The sequence below is a fragment of the Urocitellus parryii genome, unplaced genomic scaffold, assembly GCF_045843805.1.
Source record: "Urocitellus parryii isolate mUroPar1 unplaced genomic scaffold, mUroPar1.hap1 Scaffold_48, whole genome shotgun sequence".
Taxonomy (NCBI): Eukaryota; Metazoa; Chordata; class Mammalia; order Rodentia; family Sciuridae; genus Urocitellus; species Urocitellus parryii.
The window spans coordinates 91,024-110,125 of record NW_027554049.1 but is presented as its reverse complement, the minus strand read 5'-3'; the positions used below and the strand labels follow the sequence as shown (position 1 = coordinate 110,125).

The following is a 19,102-nucleotide window of genomic DNA, read 5'->3' as shown; positions in this document are numbered from 1 at the left end:
AATTCATAGATTATCCAAGGAATGGAAAAAAATGTGAGTGGGTGATTTCGGACAATCCCTGAGAGCTGGCATTGTAAGATTCATCCTATCCCCAGTAACATTTTCATACAATAAATGTGAACACTTTTGAAGCCTTTTTATAAAGATACAATTTGGGAATGATATTAAGATAAGGAAACGCTGTTGATTGATTTCTTAGATTAACATTTCTTCCCTCTTCTCTTTCCTCTTTAAAAAAGTTTTTCAAGTGATAACTTCATCAAATGGCCAGTGATAAGCAAATGTCCGATGATGACAGCCCCAGCACCAGCAGTGGCAGTTCAGATTCGACCAGCAACACCCTGCTGCTCCAGAGCCTGAAGATCATGAAGAAAGAACCTTCTGCCACCCAGGGGAAGAAGAGCACCAAACTCTCTCGCAAAACCACTGCTAAGTTATCCACTAGTGCTAAAAGGTAACATTGTCAGGTTGTCTTTCAAGCAATTGGATGCTTTTATTTTTACATCAAGAACAATACTCCAGAAATACTTCATGACCAATTTTATTTGTACTTGAATGAATTGTCATCCTTTAGGGAGCATGAAAATATCCTCACTAAAATTATGCTTCTAAGCAAACTTATTCTGTACTTTGGTAATTTCAGCAAGAGTCCTAGAGACTGAATTCTCATCCTGACAGTTTAAGGAGTTGGCAAGGAAAATTTGTGAAACTGAATTAGATGGTACATTGGGGATGTTTCCTTTTGTGAGTTATACTCTTGAGTGAAATTAGCGTGTGTCCATGTGGGTGTCATTCCAGGCATCTGTGGTGGCAACTTCATAAAAGGAAATATCTCACTTTTCATGAAAGGAAATGATCAAAAAAGTTTATATTTGCTAAAAAATGTTGAATGTCAGGCCTTGGCTTTTTTTGAAAGCAGATTTTAAATTTGCTTAGTTTTACAAACAAGTCTTTAAATCCTGCATAATAGGTATAATTTTTTTTGTAGTTATAGTTATCCCCGTTTGTTCTTGTGAGAACAAATAAAATGGAAAAGTAGCCATTAACAATCTCAGGTGTCACTTTGCTGTTAAAACTTTGCACATCTTTAAAACTCCTGGATGTTCTTGACATAGTAGTGAAAATCAACAGCAGGAAAAAAAAACATTTTGTTGGTTATAAGTGAAAGATTATTTGTTTCCTGCTGACTTTTATTTTCTATTATGGCAAAAAAAATCCATCAATGGGACTCCATCAGTGATAGTGGTTGTGTTGAGTAGAACTCTTGTATCAAACATAAAGTGTACCTATAGCATTACCTAATGTTGATGTTTTGTGGTTTTTCATTGATCACAACTAAAAGAAAAAGGAAATATAAAAACTGATCAATTATTGCATTTTATAGTGATTCATGTTCTTATTTTTCTATACATTTTCACAGTCATTGCACCATTAATCAAACACTAATGAACTTGAGAATATTGTATTGAATAGCAGCAGTCTTTGAAATAATTTAAAATTCTTCTCAGTATGTTGTAATCTTGTGGAGAGAACATTAAACAACTTTTGAGAACATTTTAAATTTCAAGAAAATCAGAGAAATGCTCTTTTTCCCCTTACCTTAAGGCCCTCTTTCCTCCAAGAGTATGAAATTTAAATTTGCGTGCTGTACCTAAGATCAGAGAAAAGAAATGGTTAAGTAAGATTGCTAAAATAGTCCTTGGAAGTTTTTCATTGGTAAAGGTATTTGTAAATTTTAAACTTTTTTTAAACAGATAAAATATTGACAAAACTATTAATGTGCTCTTGCAATAGCTTTCTAATTTTTACCACAGTAAAAGTGGATTGAAGTCATTGTCAAAAATATTCTAGTGCTTTTCCTCCTTCTGTTTTGTCTCATTTGCATATAAGCTTGAAAAGAGAATTTCTTTGGTAAAAAGAGTTTTAAAATAGATTTTACATCGTTTTGTTGAGTAGTAGTGGAGGACTTTCTCAAATCAGGTGTAAATGACTTACCTATTTACAGTACCAAGTGAGAAAAAAGCTGCAATTTTCTGTTAAGGAGTTTGGGTTATGCCTCTGAGAACAAAGAGGAAGCAGCCATGTTAGCATTACTGAAGGCAAAACCAGCCTTGCAGTTACCTGCATGATGGTAGAGGGCATTCTGATTTTCTGGTTATTCTGTAGACTGTCTCAAATCCTTTTTGTCTGTTCCCATTTCACTAATAGAATTCAGAAGGAGCTAGCTGAAATAACCCTTAACCCTCTCCTAACTACAGGTAAGAAACAAATTTTGTTATTTTGATTTCTAAATTGTGGAATGATATCAGGAGATGAATGTATTATCCTTGTATGTATGTGCAGCAGAAGAGGCTAGCTAGCTATGTTTGCTTCCTTAAAACTTTGCAAGTGCTTTAAACAAAAATTTCCTAGGTGAATTAAATTAAATTAGGGGAAAAACACTGTTTAGCATGTATCATATATTCTGTACTTATGAATATACTGATCTTGTGCTTCTTGCTGAGATTTGTTTGAGTGGTGTTGATTTTTCTGTTGTTTTTCTGTGGAATACATTTATTCACAAGTATTTTGTAGAAACCTGTAAGGTTTTAAGTTTTAAAGTTAATGTTTGAGTGCAATCTGAACTGATTTTCCAAATTTAGAAATTGTTGAATATGGTGTTACAAAATGTGAAAGCATTAAACAGGAGTATAGTTGTTTTTGTTTGATTTATTCAGTAACTTGCCTAAAGGACAAATTTTATGTGCTAAGCTATGGTTGTAGTTGTTATTTTCTAGAAAACACATTGTTGGAATTATTTACATTTTAAACAAATATCCTAATGACTTGGGAAAATTCTTAGAAGTAAATTAATTGGAATTGTGAGAAGAATCAAATTCAGTGGAACTCAGACTTTAAGATTGGTTGACAAATTGTATTAAAAGTAGCTGGTTGATTTTTTTCATTTGTGTCTTATATAGTGTTCTGTTTATTTTTGAATGGTGACTGTATGGTTTACAAAATTTATCAAATTTAGAGAGCAATATTATAAATAAATTGCATAGAAATATGTGCTCAAGAATGAGAGGGGAAGGGATGCTAGAATTAAGGCAGTGTTATGATTTGATATAAAAATGTTTTGGTGTTTAACCTGTGTTTTTGCTACAAATTGTGTTTGCTCATGTTGATCAGCACCATCTCTGAAGTCTACTTGAGACATAATAAAGAAAAATCCATTTGCTACTTATTGTGTGTGTTAACCAGATTCCCAGATAAGGGGGATCTGATCCTGATTTATCCAGTGAATTAACAGTTTTGCCTATATTTGTAGTCACAGCCATTTCAGTTTAAAAAGCAGACATGAATGTGAACTAATTATAAACAGAGTGGTATGTCAGATCTCAAAATATTACTTAAAAAGTATACTGCTCAATAGTGTAGCCACTAGCCACATTCTGACTATGGACCAGGTTGTTGTGGTTAGTTGAAAATGTGATATGCTGTAAGTGTGAAATGCATACTGGATTTTTACATCTTGAAATAATATTTGGCATGTTTAGTAAGTGTTTTAAAAATTTTATTTTTATCATCTTCGCATAGTTATTAGAAAATTCAAAATTACATGTGTAACTTGTATTATAATTTTGTTGAACAGTATTGCTTTAGAGAAGAAGTAAATCAGTATTTCTTTTACCCTTCTAAATGGTGTGTCAAATCTGTACCATTTAGGAGGTCAAGTTAAATTTGCTCTGTGGAAGAATCACTTAACTTTCAGAATATATTCTGATAATTTCTGTTGATTTTCTGCAAATGGCTTAAACCAGTGTATGAATTTACATCTAGAGAACATAGTAGACATATTGAATACTTTCAGAGCAGTAATTTACTAGTACATTTGGTAAAGGAATGTACTTTAAGTGTTTAACCCAGGACTGTTTCCACAAGGTCACAGGATTATTTTAGATGAAGTAAAATAATCTAAAATAATAATAATATTTCTGTGAAATAGAAAGTAAGTTTCACTTATCGCATATTTTTTTCTCTTTATATACCAGATTTCATTTAGGTTCATGAAATAATGCTTAACATTTAGTGATTTAACTATTGAAGCAGTAAAACTTTGGGCTTGCTTGTGCACAGTAACATGGAATACTTATATCTATTTTCTTTTGTCACAGTCTTTGGTGACTGTTGGCTATTGAAAAGGACATCTTTTAACTTCTCTAGTTCTTTAATATCTGAGTTTCTTTGTGGCTGTGTAAGTGATTCAGGAAAAAAAAAAACAAATGTAAAATACAAGTTTCTTAGGAAATTAGAAGTTGTTTCTTACTACTTTGGGGAGAGACTTTTTTCCATACACCTCATATGTAAAATAATGCAGATGCTTTTGTGTGTCTTTGGATTCTTCTGGGTAGAAGGTTAGTTCTTGTAATTTTGATAGAAAAGCCTACATTTGTATTGTGTTTTTGCTTTCATGCCAGAAAATGCAATAGATTGTGGTATTATATTTCTTTTAACTCATAGCTGCATAAATGAGAATTTTAGCTTTATGGTAATTGTATTATTTAGATTTGTTAATTTATGTTGTAATTAAAAATGGGATTCCACAGTCATAAGTATATTTAGAATTTGTGTGTTAATATTGCATGAGACCTTTGAAACCTTATGCTTGCTACTTCCAGGTGCAATTATTTAATTATGGCTTTTGGTAAGGTGTGTGTGTGTGTGTAAACTTGTCAAAGTATGTGGCAGTTAATTATCCCTCAGGGAAGAAATGTTAAGTGTATATGGGTACATTCAGGAAAATGTTGAATGAGATATAGGAAAACCAGAATTACTTGTACTAGGGAGATTTGTCTTAAATCCCATCTTTTGTTTTAATTAATAAGTTATTATTTAGTTACATAATTAGGTCTAATATACACATCCAGGATGGCCTTTGAAAGATATCATTGTCAAATTAAATGCATGACTTTAAAAGTGTTTGATTATATGTCAATAGGAATACTTCTTTTTCTTTTAGTAAACAAGGTTGATAAAGATTTAATTTCTAATGATTTGATGGTATTTTAGGTTTTAAGTATTGAAGGCCTGTGGGCCAATGCATTTTAAACACAGGGAAATAATATATGTTTTTTGGTTTACTTTTATACTTTTTACATTCTATATTTTAGATTACGGTATAAAAATCAATTCACCAGTGAGCATGAAGGGAAATTATTATGAACATCCCTTTGTTTTACAGAAAGTTATGGACGAGAGTTGTTTAGTAATGTGTTGACATTTACGTTCTGTTTATCAAAGGATGTGCTTCCTTTTCCACTTAGAGTTAGCACTTGTGTAAACAGCAAAAGTTTGGAAAGGTGCTGGATTTCTAAGTTAACCTTGAATTTCTTTTCCTGTATAGAGGGTACAAACATGTACTCCTAAATATTAATGGGTTTGGACTGAATCTATGTTAAAGAAGATATTTAAGAGTAATTGTAAATCCTTTTTGGATGAATGGAAGGCCTTATGGGGGGTAGATATTACAGTTTCAAGTTTATATTAATCATATGTTGACAAAACCTGAAATTAGCTACTATAATACTTGTAAATACTATAATACTTGCAAATTTTGTTAACTTCCCTTTTTTAAAGAGAGAGAGAGAGAAAGAGAGAGAGAATTTTTTAATATTTATTTTTTAGTTATCGGCGGACACAACATCTTTGTTTGTATGTGGTGCTGAGGATCGAACCGGGGCGCACGCATGCCAGGCGAGCGCACTACCACTTGAGCCACATCCCCAGCCCTTAACTTCCCTTTTTAAAAGAAAGAAAAAGAAGTAGCATAAGTTCTAAATCAGAAGTTGGCAATTTGCACGTAAGAGTAATTTTCTGAGTATAAACTGTGTTTCTGATGGTTGCCATATCTCTCACTATTGTCCAGTGTAGATTAGAACTTTGCTAATTAAAGGGTGATCTTCAGACTAGCAACATCTGTATCACAGGTGTGATTGTTAAAAATCAGAATATTGTTTTCCCCTAACCAGAAGTACTGAGTCCGAATCTGAATTTAATAAGATTGCTAACTGAATTGTGTGTCTATTGAGGTTGGAAAAATCCTGCTACTGAAGCCAGACTGTTCAGATCCATGCTGTGCCACTATTGGCATGCCACTTTATATAAGTTACGGGATATTTTTGTTCTTCAGTTTTCCAAGTTGTAAAATGAAGATTAAGTTGATCTCCCCATTGTATAATTATTGTGAGGATGAAATGAATTTGTTGAAAGTTTTGTTTACCACATAAATTGGATCCCTAAAGTGGATACAGCATGATAAAAGTAGGTGAGACAGTTTAGCAGCATGCCCTCACTCTTGCTGGTGTTTGCTCCAGTGCATCCACATCCTACTTATTGGAAAAATTACATCTTAATTCATCATCTAATTATTGAGTACATATCAAGCAGTTTGTTTTTAATGTGAATAAAAGCAGGTTTTTTTTTAAAACTTGAGTTAAAACAGAAAATTAGCCTAAAAGTGTTGATCATAGATGAACAAATACTCAATCCCTTCCAAAAAATATGTGTAAACTTAATGATACTTTAAAAGAATGCCTGGGATTGGGGCTGAAGCTACTGGCAGAATGCTTGCCTAACATGTGTGAGGCACTGGGTTTGATCCTGAGCACCATATAAAAAAAACATAAAATATATGCATTCTGTCCATCTACAACTACAAAAAAATGTTTTAAAAAATATTTATAAGAATGCCATGACTATGACTGCCCAGTAAAGTATAATAAATTTTTTAGATAGTTGTATTAGTTACTATTTTCCCCTCTTTAAATATCCCATTTTAAGAGTTTGTGATTTTATTCAGAATGCAGTAATTTCAATATTTGTAAAATTTACACTCATAATAGTATAGTTTACCAATTACTTCAACATAATGTAGTGTAATTCCAGGCAAAACAGTGAGTTGGAATTTGAAAGAAAATATTAAATAACTCATATTCTTTACTTTTTTCATTATTGTGATATTTAATATTATTCACTTAAAGATTATTTAGCTATCATTTCTATTTGCTTATAGAAAGTAGTTGATAATTACAGTAATTCTAATTGTGTCCAACTACAACTAAAAATTAAATTTTAAAAAAAGAATTCTGTTTGGGCATTTCATTAGAATTTAAAAGATGAAATATCTTTAAACATTTAATGTTTCTTTTGCATCTGGATCACGGAAGTTTTTGCCTCTTCCCCATATTCATAGTCTAGGAGATAGTTGACAATACCTGGAGACATTTTGCTTTTCAAAACTTGGGGAAAAAGGCTCTAGCATACAACAAAGAATTGTCTCCCTTCAGGAGATCTTAATGAAATAAAACATATATATGTTTCTGTTATGTTTTACTAGGAATATTGAAGTAACTTGTGACTACAGAATGGGAGTCACCTTTGTATTGTCTTAGTGATGAAAATAAAAACCAAATGAAGAGCATGGCTTTCTCACCAGTGTGTAATTTAGTGTCAAAATCTAATATAATGTAATCATAACTTTCTGCAATCATAGAAAGTAATGTAATTGCCTCTTCGGAAAAATGTGAGAAGAGAGTATCAATATCAAATTTTGAGAAATGTTAAGAATAAGGGAAGCATCTGGAAGAGATGGGAAGGATCAGTCTCTAACCACAAATTTTGCACACCTCTAGTTCTCCCACCTCCTACCACATATCTGGCTTTGTAAAACTTTACTTTTTATTTTTTGCCTTAGATAACTTAGCTAAAAATTATTCCAAAATTATGTAAAATAAATGTAATTTTCCATTATTAAACTTTTGTTTTCCATAACACATTAAAAGGAAAATTAAATAATAAAAACAGACATAATAAATTCTTGTTTGATATAATCATTTAAATATCTTTTTTAGACAGCAGTAATTCAAACAAAAAATACTTCCCTTACTTAAAATGTAACATTTTATATCAATGAATCAGGAGGCTAAAACACTAAAATTGTCAGACTCAGTAAATCCTTCAAATATTTCATCTATAGAGGCACAGTAAACACTTAGTGTAAATTATAAAAGGTTTTTTAAAATATATAAATTCCAGGTCAAAATATATCAAATCAAACATATATCAACTTTACTTCTCAATTTACTTCTCTATGTAATCATATTTTGTTGACTCTAAATAACATTGTCTGGTAACTGATAATGACATTAAAATTTGTATCATCTCTCTGCTAAAATATAGTAAACTCTACTCTGAGCCCCTCATTCATAGGTCTTACATCTGTTATCCCATCGTCAGCAATAAAGCCAATGAGATTATTCTAAAATATAAATGTCCCCATGTTATTCTTGTCTTTGCTTTTTAAAGGACCAAGCAATGTACTCTCTAATTTCTCTTTTGCCTATTTTCCCTTTGTTGTAGAATTATATTGTGCATTTCAATCAAATTAAAGTCTTTCAGTTCCCTTAACTGTCTAATATATTTCTAGTTAGGCAGATGATGATGCACCTCCTGAAATCCTATTTTCTTTTCACAGACCTCTCAGTCTCACTCTGCTCCATCTGGAAATATCCAACTCCTCTTTGGGATCCTTATAAAATCTCCCTTTTGTGAACATACACTTTATACAGTCTCCTTGATGACTTGCTGCTTCCCGTCAGTTCTATTTTGGAAATATTTGCAAAACTGCATTTATTACCTCATATCACAGTTATTCATTCACATCACTATTTCCATTTGCTGACTATGAAAGAAAACCTTTCTGGTTTTGGCATCTGCCTTGGCAGCAGCAGTCGGAGAAGACAGCCTGGAAGACCTCCTCTTAGGCTTCTTCTTAGCCTCACTTTCTTCAGAGCTGACCTTCCTCTGGAGCTTCCTGGCTGAGAGCACAAGGCTCATGCAGGTGCTGCAGGCAGTGGCTCTCAGGAACCTTCTGAAACTGTGCTGCCTGGCCACTGCTGCTGTTCCCACCACATGAGTTGCTGTGACACACCAAGTATTCAATTATTTTAATTCAGTTTTTACCATAATTGAGACATAACTATAGGCAATTTTAAATCTCTAAATTTTGTGATTTTAGCTACAACAAACCAAATAAAAATCAAATCCTTACTATTATGTTTTGTTTATTCTGCTTTCTAAATAAGTTCTCATTTTGTCATTATTGCCAGTGCTTACAACCCTCCTTTCTCTTATCTCTGGCCTAGAGAACAGTGACCTGCCCCTGGTTACTCTTCCTGTCATGAGCCTCTCTCAAGTGTGCCATTCTCCCCTCTCACAAGCATTAGTTTCTAAAATAAACATTTAACCATGCCATACCCACAAAAGTAAGAAAGTATTCTATTATTTATGCAATAAACTCAATATTTATTCATATGTCCCCCAGCTCTTCCAAGCATGATCACAAATAGTCTTCCAAATTCCCTGTAGGAACAAACTCAGCCCCACTAATACTTGTTCACATCATTCCTTCGCTTCACACAATTCCTACCTCTTCTGATTTTTATTGCTTCTCTGTCTCTATTTATGCTTAACATTTGCCAACATAGCCTCCATTGCCTCTAGCTCCTTAAGTTCCACATTGAATTCTCTTTTTTTCATGCCCCAAAGAATTTCTGCTGCACCATCATTACTTTCCCATCCTAATAGAAGTGAGAGCTTATTAATCTAATTTCCATATACTTTTTCAAAAGCTTTAATCATAACATTAAGTGTGCTTTGTCTGTTTTTACAAATAAATATCTTCTCCATTATGATGCAAATTCTTTCAGGATTGATATTATATTGTATCATTTTTTATATCATCAACATCTAGTATATAAAAGGAAGAATGAAAGAATAATCTAAATATAAAATATATCTAAAGTTTCTAGTTACTGTGTATTATATCCAATATTCAGAGCTATAATATTAATTCTATATTTTGTGACAAGGAACTTCTTGTAATAATTCTACAGTGCAGGTGGACATAAACTTTAAAGCCCAAATGAAAGCCCCACACCACTTACTTTCCCCAGTAATAAATGCTACTTTTGGATTATGCTAATAAAATCTAACCTTCCATTAGATAGATGATTTCTGAATATTCTTGAATAAATTACCTCTTAAACAGAATAAAATTAGAATGGCATTCACTTTATTAATTAGCAATTTTTAAGACAGGCAGAGATACAATTTACATACTTAAATATGCCCATCTATTATACATATATATTATATATACATATATTTTTGTCAGGCCTACTATTTCTCTATCCTCTAATAGATAATGAAACAAAGGTACTTGTGTTTATCAAGTGTAAAATAATGCTTCTGTGGATGTGGGGAGTAGTTTTTAATTGCCTGCTATTACCTATGGAATAAATTTAAGAGTTAAGTTTGATCACTTAGAAATGCTTGGTTTTAATGCTTATAAAAATTGAACTTACACATATTCTGAAAAATACATTTTTTAAATCAAACTTAAGCTCATTTCACTTTCTCTCTTTAATATGTCATCAACACAAAAGCTTTTATCTCTTCCAATCTAAAAAAGAGTATGTTATTGTGGATAAGTGAAGGAAACAGCAAAAATATAAAAATTAAATATTTTGTGTCACAAGTCTTTTATGAGGAATAACATTTGTTTGATTTTTATTTTTTGAAAGCTAAATATGTAAATGCTAATTCTTTAAAATTGGAATGGAACTTATTGATGTCTATTACCAGTATCCTTTTTTTCACTGTGTCACAAAGGGGAAATTGGGCGCATCAGGCCAAGAAACTACTCCAACATATTACACAGGAGAACTTTAAAAAATCTAAGGGAAATTGGACAGTGGCATTTGCAAAATCAAGCAGCATGATACAAAAATTTGAGATCTATCTAAGTCAATAGGATGATTTTATTCAAAGAGAAAAAGTCTCCACTGTCTCTCAGATTGGCAAAATCAGTTTCCTTTGTCATAAAATTGCTTAAAATTCCAAAAGGTAACATTTCATATGTCAGTGACTTGTTCAAATGGCTATCCCCTACCTTACCTAAGCCAATTAACATCACTATAAATTTTGTTCATATTGATTTGCCTTTCTTAAAGTATAAGCAGGAAAAATTCCTCACTGTCTCAAAACCTGCTATTTTTTCTCAATTATTTTGTGACTTCCTGGCTATTAAGTAGATGGAATAATATTTAATGCTCACACAACTGGGGCATCTGAAAATGAAGGGAAGTCCATCTTCCTTAGCCACTCTGTCCTGGGGGATGACTCCAGGTTCCAGTGCCAAAACAAATCAGGAGAAAAACTTTGTCTCAGAAGTATTTTATTGTGTGTTAAAATGGCAAAAATAACAAACTGAGGTGGGTGTTTGTTTTTTAGAATCCAACTCAATTATAAAATGTACTAAATTAATTTTCCAAAATAGTCTAATAATCTCTCTCAGAAATTACAGTGATGCAGTGGTTATTTGCATTTTCCTGATTATATTCTATTTTTTCCTCAGAGGGGGACCTATGTCCAAAGGGAACAAGTCCTATCAATTGAGTGTCATAGCAATCATGCAGAAGCTTCAGCATATCAAAATGTCAGAAATCAGACAACAGAGAGAGAAGATGAACGTTTAAATAATAGAAAACTCTTCAGTAGCGCTGAAGTTTGGTAAAGAAAGAAAAAGGGAGGTGGGAAGAAACTAAAGAGTTAATGAGGAAATAATTTATGAAGAATTTTATAATGCTTTCCATCCCTTGTACTAAGTAATTGAAGTTTTAAGTATAAAATACAGGCTCTTTTTACATTTTGGACAGACTGGCTCTGCTATAGTGTGGAAATTTGTCTTGGATGGGAGCCAGAGCAACAGTGAGAGATCATTCATTCATCCTGTTGTTTCAGGTATCTACTTACCAGTTAATGATGTCTTGATCTCAGGCAGTTTCTGGACCTCAGCATTATGATGGTTCTGCATTGCAGAATTCTGTGCTGTTGGGGGTTTTGCTGTAAAAATGTAGTAGTTTATCAGTAACCAAGGCTTCTACTCACTAGATGTCAGTAATATTTCCCTCACCTCCAGTATAACAATATCTCAATATCTTTAGGCATTTTCAGATGTTCTCAGGGGAGTCTCCCACCCCAGAACACTGATTTGTGGTAATAACAAAGAGGATAGAAGAAGGAGAATTGGAGAATATTTAACTTGTTAACAACAAAATGATGATGTATTGAAAGTAACATTTGTAGATGCAAAATTTAAAGTGTGTCTGCTTTTGCTTTTTACTGGGAACAGTTACGGTGCTTATATAGGGAGGTGCTGATATCAGACATATGAGCTTAAAGAGTAAATTGAAAAATACACACACACACACACACAGGAGAGTCAGAATATTATTATAGTATTCCAACATAAAATTAAGGGGAACTCAACTAAAAATGATAATTAAAGTAGAAGAAACCAAGGCGAACAATTTTCAACCCCTACTCAATCTCTCCAGTTTGAACACCTATGCCCATCATATTAGCTATTTTAGAATATGAAAATACAAAGAAGTAATAGTAGCTATTTTAGAATATGAGAATATAAAGAAGTACCAGATTTTAACATTCAGAGTTCAGAAAATATTTATCTTAGCTACTTATTATTTGGAATGTTCATAAAACACAATGTAATGTCTTTTCGAAGTGTCTGTGATTTTAGGGATATAATATGGAAAATCAAAGACAACAATATTCTATTACAAAAATGTGTTTCATATTTGATGTTAGAATACAACACATTTGTTTTCTAAGTTAGATTCAATAAAGATGAGGAGCTTAAAGTTATCTGGACAGAAGAAGAGAAAGGAATCAGTCATCAGTTAGAATGAAAGAAACCCATGATTGCACTTGAAAGGGTGTTAGCAGAAGCTGTCCAATAAATTCACAGAAGATGCTTCTGCTTTAATAAATTGTTGTGCTATCAGCCAGGCACGGTGGTGCACAACTGTAATCCCAGTGGCTTAGAGGCGCATGAGTTCAAAGGCAGCCTTAGCAACAGCAAGGCGCTAGGCAACTCAGTGAGACCATCTCTAAATAAGAATACAAAATATGAGGGCTGGGGTTGTGGCTCATAATATAGTGTTTGCCTAGCATGTGTGAGGCCCTGTGTTTTATTCTCAGCACCACATATAAATAAATAATAAATAAAGGTCCATCAACAACTAAAAAATATCTAAAAAATGCAAAATAGAGCTGGGATGTGGCTCAGTAGTCCAGGGCCTCTGAGTTCAATCACTGGTACCAAAACAAACAAAGAAACAAACTGTTGTACTATCAAATCCTTTTGTAGCACTTGAGCTTCACTTTCTCTACTTGTACTGACGGATCAAGGTTTTGTTTGTCCCAAATCTATAATTTGGTGCCAATTGTCTGTTTATCTTCTGAGCATGAAAGGGAAATCTCAGCCTTGAAAAATTTTTTATTATTAGTGTTATTATTATTGGCCTGGTAAGAACCACAATAGTGCTTTTATGAAGCATAAGAAAATTTAGGGGTTCTAAAACTTTATTCTGAAAAAAAGTAATTTTATAAATATTATTTCATGTTCAAAGTATATTCATATACAGCCTTACATTTTCAAATGACCAAAGAATGAGGAACACTTAAAAATAATGTGTTTCATTATTCACATAGGTGGAAATAAAGTTGTAGGTTAAATTTTAGCATTAGTACTCATTCTCTGATTTTGTGTTATTTCTACCTATTGTCAAACATCTAACAATACTTTAGGAATAGGATGTCAATTTTTTATGTTCATAAAGTTCAGTGTAAAATAAAAAAGAATTATCTTGATTATGGCTAATATTTTCTGTATAATCTTATGAATCATTACTACTGGATTAGCATTTTTCAAAACCAGGATCAAACATGTGTTTTTCAACTTTATTACCTTTTTATACCTATTATTAGAGTAAATAAATTGGCATCATAATTTTAAGTTAATAATTTTTTTTCACATAATGGATATGCTAAAATTAAATCCATTCCTTTATATAGACTTGTAGAATCTACACCCAATTTTCAGATGCTATAAAAAATGTCACAGTAATCTTCATATATAAGTAGATATATATATATATATATATATATATATATATATATATATATATATATGATACTTGTTATATTTTGGAAGAATATTCATGAGCTAAAAGGTGTTCATATTTTTTAGTATTTTTTAAAATCAGAAAATACATTAATTTGCTCTTTGATTAGTCCAAATGCAGCTTAAACTTTTCCCATTGTCCTCCATCTTTTACAACACAGTTGTTTTCAGCTATTTAATTGTGGAAACAATAAAGACATTACTCTGAAACAACTCTTAGTAGGCAAAAAATTTTTAAAAAATGTTATCACTAAGAGATAATCTATTAATCTCTTTGTGACACTTGGTTTAATTCTCAGCTTCAAACTCAATAAAATTCCAGGCATTTGCATAAGTTGTATATTATCTAATAAAGTAACACTGTTCTTCATTTTTCTAATCTAAGGTAATATATTACCTTTGTAATATATGGTGGTAATAAATTTATCTTTTTTCACCATAAGTAGTGGACTTTAAATCCAGTAAATTTGATCATTCTGTTGCACATTGGTGTTTTTTATTTGGGTTTTTTTTTTTTTTTTTTTTTTTTGGTTTTTCATTGCATTGACTGATTTGAGTGATTTTCATATTGATTACTCTTCCTTTTCCTTTTTTTCTCTCTTCCTTTCAACATATTTAAAACCTGGAATTCCCTTTTCTTTCTTTCAAAGCAATTTTTTTCTTTTACAAATATTTTTAGATTTTTTAGAAAAATCTTGCCCATCTCCAAATTCTAAAATGATTTTTCACCTTAAAAATTTTACATATTATTTAGTATGTATTTCAGCATTTCTTATATGTTAATGCTGCCTCTGTATTATTTAGTAAGGTATGTGCCCTGTCTCTTCCTAATTGTAGAAGCATTATTTTTTTTCAATTGATAATATCACTTTTTCATGTAAATTTTTACTATTTGATAGATATAATACTAATTTTATCTGCAATTTATGGATTCTTTTTTTGTGAAGTCATTTAAAATAATTTTGCAGTCAAATCTCTCATTACCTTTTCTTACGTTAGCCTTTTCTACATAAAGCCAATTCAATGTAAAATTAAAAATTGTCTCATTAAATTTTTCACACAGTTATGATTTTGTATTTAATATTTTAAACAATAATATATTTGGTTTTCAGCCTGAGAAGAACTGGGTTAAAATGCCCATTTTCTCCATTAATATTTCAAAACTTGGAAAAGTCAGGGATCTTTGAGCATCTTTAAATGGAGCCTATTAGGAACCATAGGGGTTAAATTAGATAATGTGTGTAAACTCTTAACAGATGTCTTGCTGGTAGTAAATAATAAATGATGCAGAAAGTTATTTATGGCTTTATACATAATGAGGTGTTTTAATTTATTATTTACCAAATACATATTTATCGTAGAAGTTTAGGCTAAATATGTCTTTGGTAAATAATAAATTATTTTTATTAGTTTTGACTTATCTCTTGAAGTTGGGACATTCAAAAGATAAGTCAAAACTTAATGAATATAGACCTGAAAGTAATATGAGAGTTTTTCCAATTATAGTTGAAATATAATGAAAAATTAAAAAGTAGTCATGGATATAGGACACATAGAGAAACTTCCTGTTCAGGAACATCACTTTGGTCTTTGGAGATTTATGTCTTCATTCTCTGACTCTTTAAATGGAACAGTACAATAAATAGTTAATGTCTTAAGAGTGATTGCAGATCAACAAGCAAAGATAAATACAAAAATGTTACAGGACACAGTGTTCCTATTCAATATCCTTGAAGTAGTTTCAGATTTAGATTGATTCTAGGCACCCAGGCCTCTTAGACATCATCAGGAACATCTAAATTGCTTTCTCACAACTTCTACAATGTTGGGGACCACAAATCAAGTCAAGATGGCATCTGGCAGTTTGCCAGGAGGAGTGGTTTGTGAGGCAAGGCCACTGAGCCATTAAGATGATAAGGATTCCTTATTGGCTGACTGCTGTATCTAGATAATGCTAATTGAGTCAAGCTGTGTGTAATCAGTTAGGTATATATTCCTCTGCTGTTCCGCAATAAAGTGGTGCCTGCTACCTTGGGTACCCACTACCTTGAGTTCGTGCTCAGTTCCCTCTGAGTTTCTCCTCAATAAAGCAGTTCCTGCTTCAACCTTCAAGTTGTTTATCACCTCCCGGTTATTTTACCCAGCCGGACTGCAGCACTACAAAGCCTTCTTATCACCTCAATTTAGAAGGTACCTCATTAAATTGCTTTTAGCCAATTCGCTTTCTAAAATACTCACATTTCACATACAATAAAAAAATTTCTTTAGCTCTACTCTTTTAACTTGCACTTGATAGCATACAGGCATTCATTAAGTTTTACTGTCAGCAGAACAGCACAAATTTAACAGTTTTGTGATCCATTTTTACTAAATAACAGAAGAGAAAGTGTTATGTTAAGGGCAGTGTGAGTTTAATTTTCTGTATCATTTAAAATTACTTAAGTGCATCCCCAAAGAAAACTAATATATTGATCAGATATAATTCACTTCAATGTTAATAAAACCTTAGCATGAATTGTTTGCATATACTAGCAAAAGATATATAAGTGAAAATAATCTACGAAGGTTCATAATGCTTATATAGCACACAAGAAATCTATGGGATAATAATAACGAGACAAAATTTGATGTGTATAAGAAGAAATATATTTTAGTGAAAAAAGTTTGATATTTAATTGTGGCTTTAAAATACTCTTCTATATTAGATTATATAAATACACAAAGAGAAATATTGCATCCTGGTCACTCTCCAGTAATCTGCCCATGTCACAGACGGGTGGACGGACAGCACTCTGACTCACCCTGTGCAGGCAAGCAAGGAGCTTCCTGTCCCAGCCACATCAGAGGAAGATACAAGACAAGCACCAGTTCACCTGCCATGGTATGAGGGAGGATCTAGGGACCAATGCCCAGAGACACATTATTTTTAACAAATGCAACACTCACTTTCTCAGCCACTGGAAGTGGAGCATAGGTCTACAGGGGGGAGTGGCCATTCTGACCTATGGCCTCTCACCCACCTACCAGCACCACTCACCAGGGTGCTAGGAGGTGCTGTCATTGGCTGACTGCACCAGGCATGCTGGGTCACAGTGATTACTACATCCTTCTTTCAGCACTCAGGGACCCCTCAGTTCCACTGGACCTGGGAGAGACTGGAGGGGGATGGGAGGATTTGAGGATATACTTTAATATGTGTATATATAAGTATTTACTTATTATATCTTTATATGTATATATGTATATATTTTACATATTTATCGTGTCTTTATATGTGTGTATATATTTTATGTGTGTATATACATACATGCTTATGAACTTTATACTTCCATGTGTATATTGATACTTAATTGAGAGTAGAGCTTCTATTTATCATCTTTATTTTTTTGCATACTGTTTTCTTCCATATTGATAACTCTGGTTTGGAAGCATAGAGGGAATAATTTAATTTTCATGTCTCATAAATGCTCATTTCTTTTGTCCCATAATACATATCAGTCAAAGAATAAAATTGCAATACTTCTACAGTATGATTACTGGAAGCATTCTGGGGTTTTATTGTTAGTTTTGGTTTTGGTTTTTAGCATATACTCTCTCATTTCTTTTTTTCTTTCTTTCATTTTTATTTTTTGCATTTTCTGTTTCTTTTTTGCCAGTGTTTTTTAAATTGATTTTTAAAAAAATTAATGACAGCAGAATGCATTACAATTTTTATGACACATATACAGCACATATTTTCATATCTCTGGTTGTATATAAATTATGTTGACACCAGTTCGTGTCTTCATATATTTACTTTGGATAATGTCTATCACATTCCAACATCCTTGCTAGTCCCCTTACCCTTCTTTTTCCTCCCACCCCTCTGCCCTATCTAGATTTCATCTATTCCTCCCATGTTTCCCATCCCTACCCCTCTATCAGTTAGCCTCCTTATATCAGAGAGAATATTCAGCATTTGTTGTTTTGGGATTTGCTAACTTCACTTAGCATTATGTTCTCCAACGCCATACATTTACCTGCAAATGCCATGATTTTATTCTCTTTTATTGATGAGTAAAATTCCATTGTGTATACGTGACACATTTCTTTTACCCATTCATCCACTGAAGAGCATCTAGATTGGCTTCATAGTTCAGTTATTGTGAATTGTGCTTGAGCCACATCCCCAGCCCAAGAAAGATAATTCTTATGGAACACAAACACATTTTCAAATGAGATGACTGCCTCGATAGTTAGCACACAGTGGATAAAAAGGTTGTGGAGCCTGGCACAGTAGTGCATGCCTACAGTCCCAGCTACTCAGGAGGCTGAAGCAGGAGGATGGCTTGAGCCCAGGAGTTCAAGGCCGGCCTGGGCAACACTGTGAGACCCTGTCTCTGTCCCAGGAGTAATGACCTCAGATTCTGGAATATGGGATGGAATCCTGACTGTTTTATCTTCTAGTGGTGCAACTTCAAATAAATCCCTTAATCTAGCTGTTTCCATTTCAGCATCTGCAAAATGAGAATAGTGCTAGCAAGGACATAGGGTTGTTGTGATAGTTAAAAGAGTCAATGCATGTAAAGTGCCATGAGCAGTGCTTGGCAGTAGTAAAGTAGAAGTGTAGCTCTTATTATTGGGTATAACTTAGCCTTTCTCCGTATTCAGTCATTAGTATTTCTTTATTCCAACTTTGATTTTATAGGAAGACTTCAATGAGAATGTTCCTGCCTGGCTTGTCTTACATCCAGCCGGGAGTTAGTAGTCCTTGTGGAAAGGAACCCTTCATTCAGTTCTTGGAACAAGCCCTTTTAGGCCTGTTTTAGCAATGAGCTCCAACGACCGTGGCTAGAGTGTGTTCTGTACAGTTTCCACATTTATCAAAGAGAAGCCTGTAGTTTGCTTCTTAGTACTCTAAATTCCTGAACCCAAAGTGCTCTTTTGGCCTTTTCCTGCACCATTGGAGAAAGAGCAGAGAGTTGTTGCATTGAGTGTTCTTGTCTTGAACTGATTTTATGACATCTTCTTTGA

The 19,102-nt window shown here is 32.7% G+C and overlaps 1 pseudogene; it reads left to right on the top strand.

Annotated features, from left to right (window-relative positions):
- Nucleotides 1–19,102, top strand: part of LOC144252599 (transport and Golgi organization protein 1 homolog) — an 84,140-nt pseudogene that overhangs the window by 1,878 nt on the left and 63,160 nt on the right.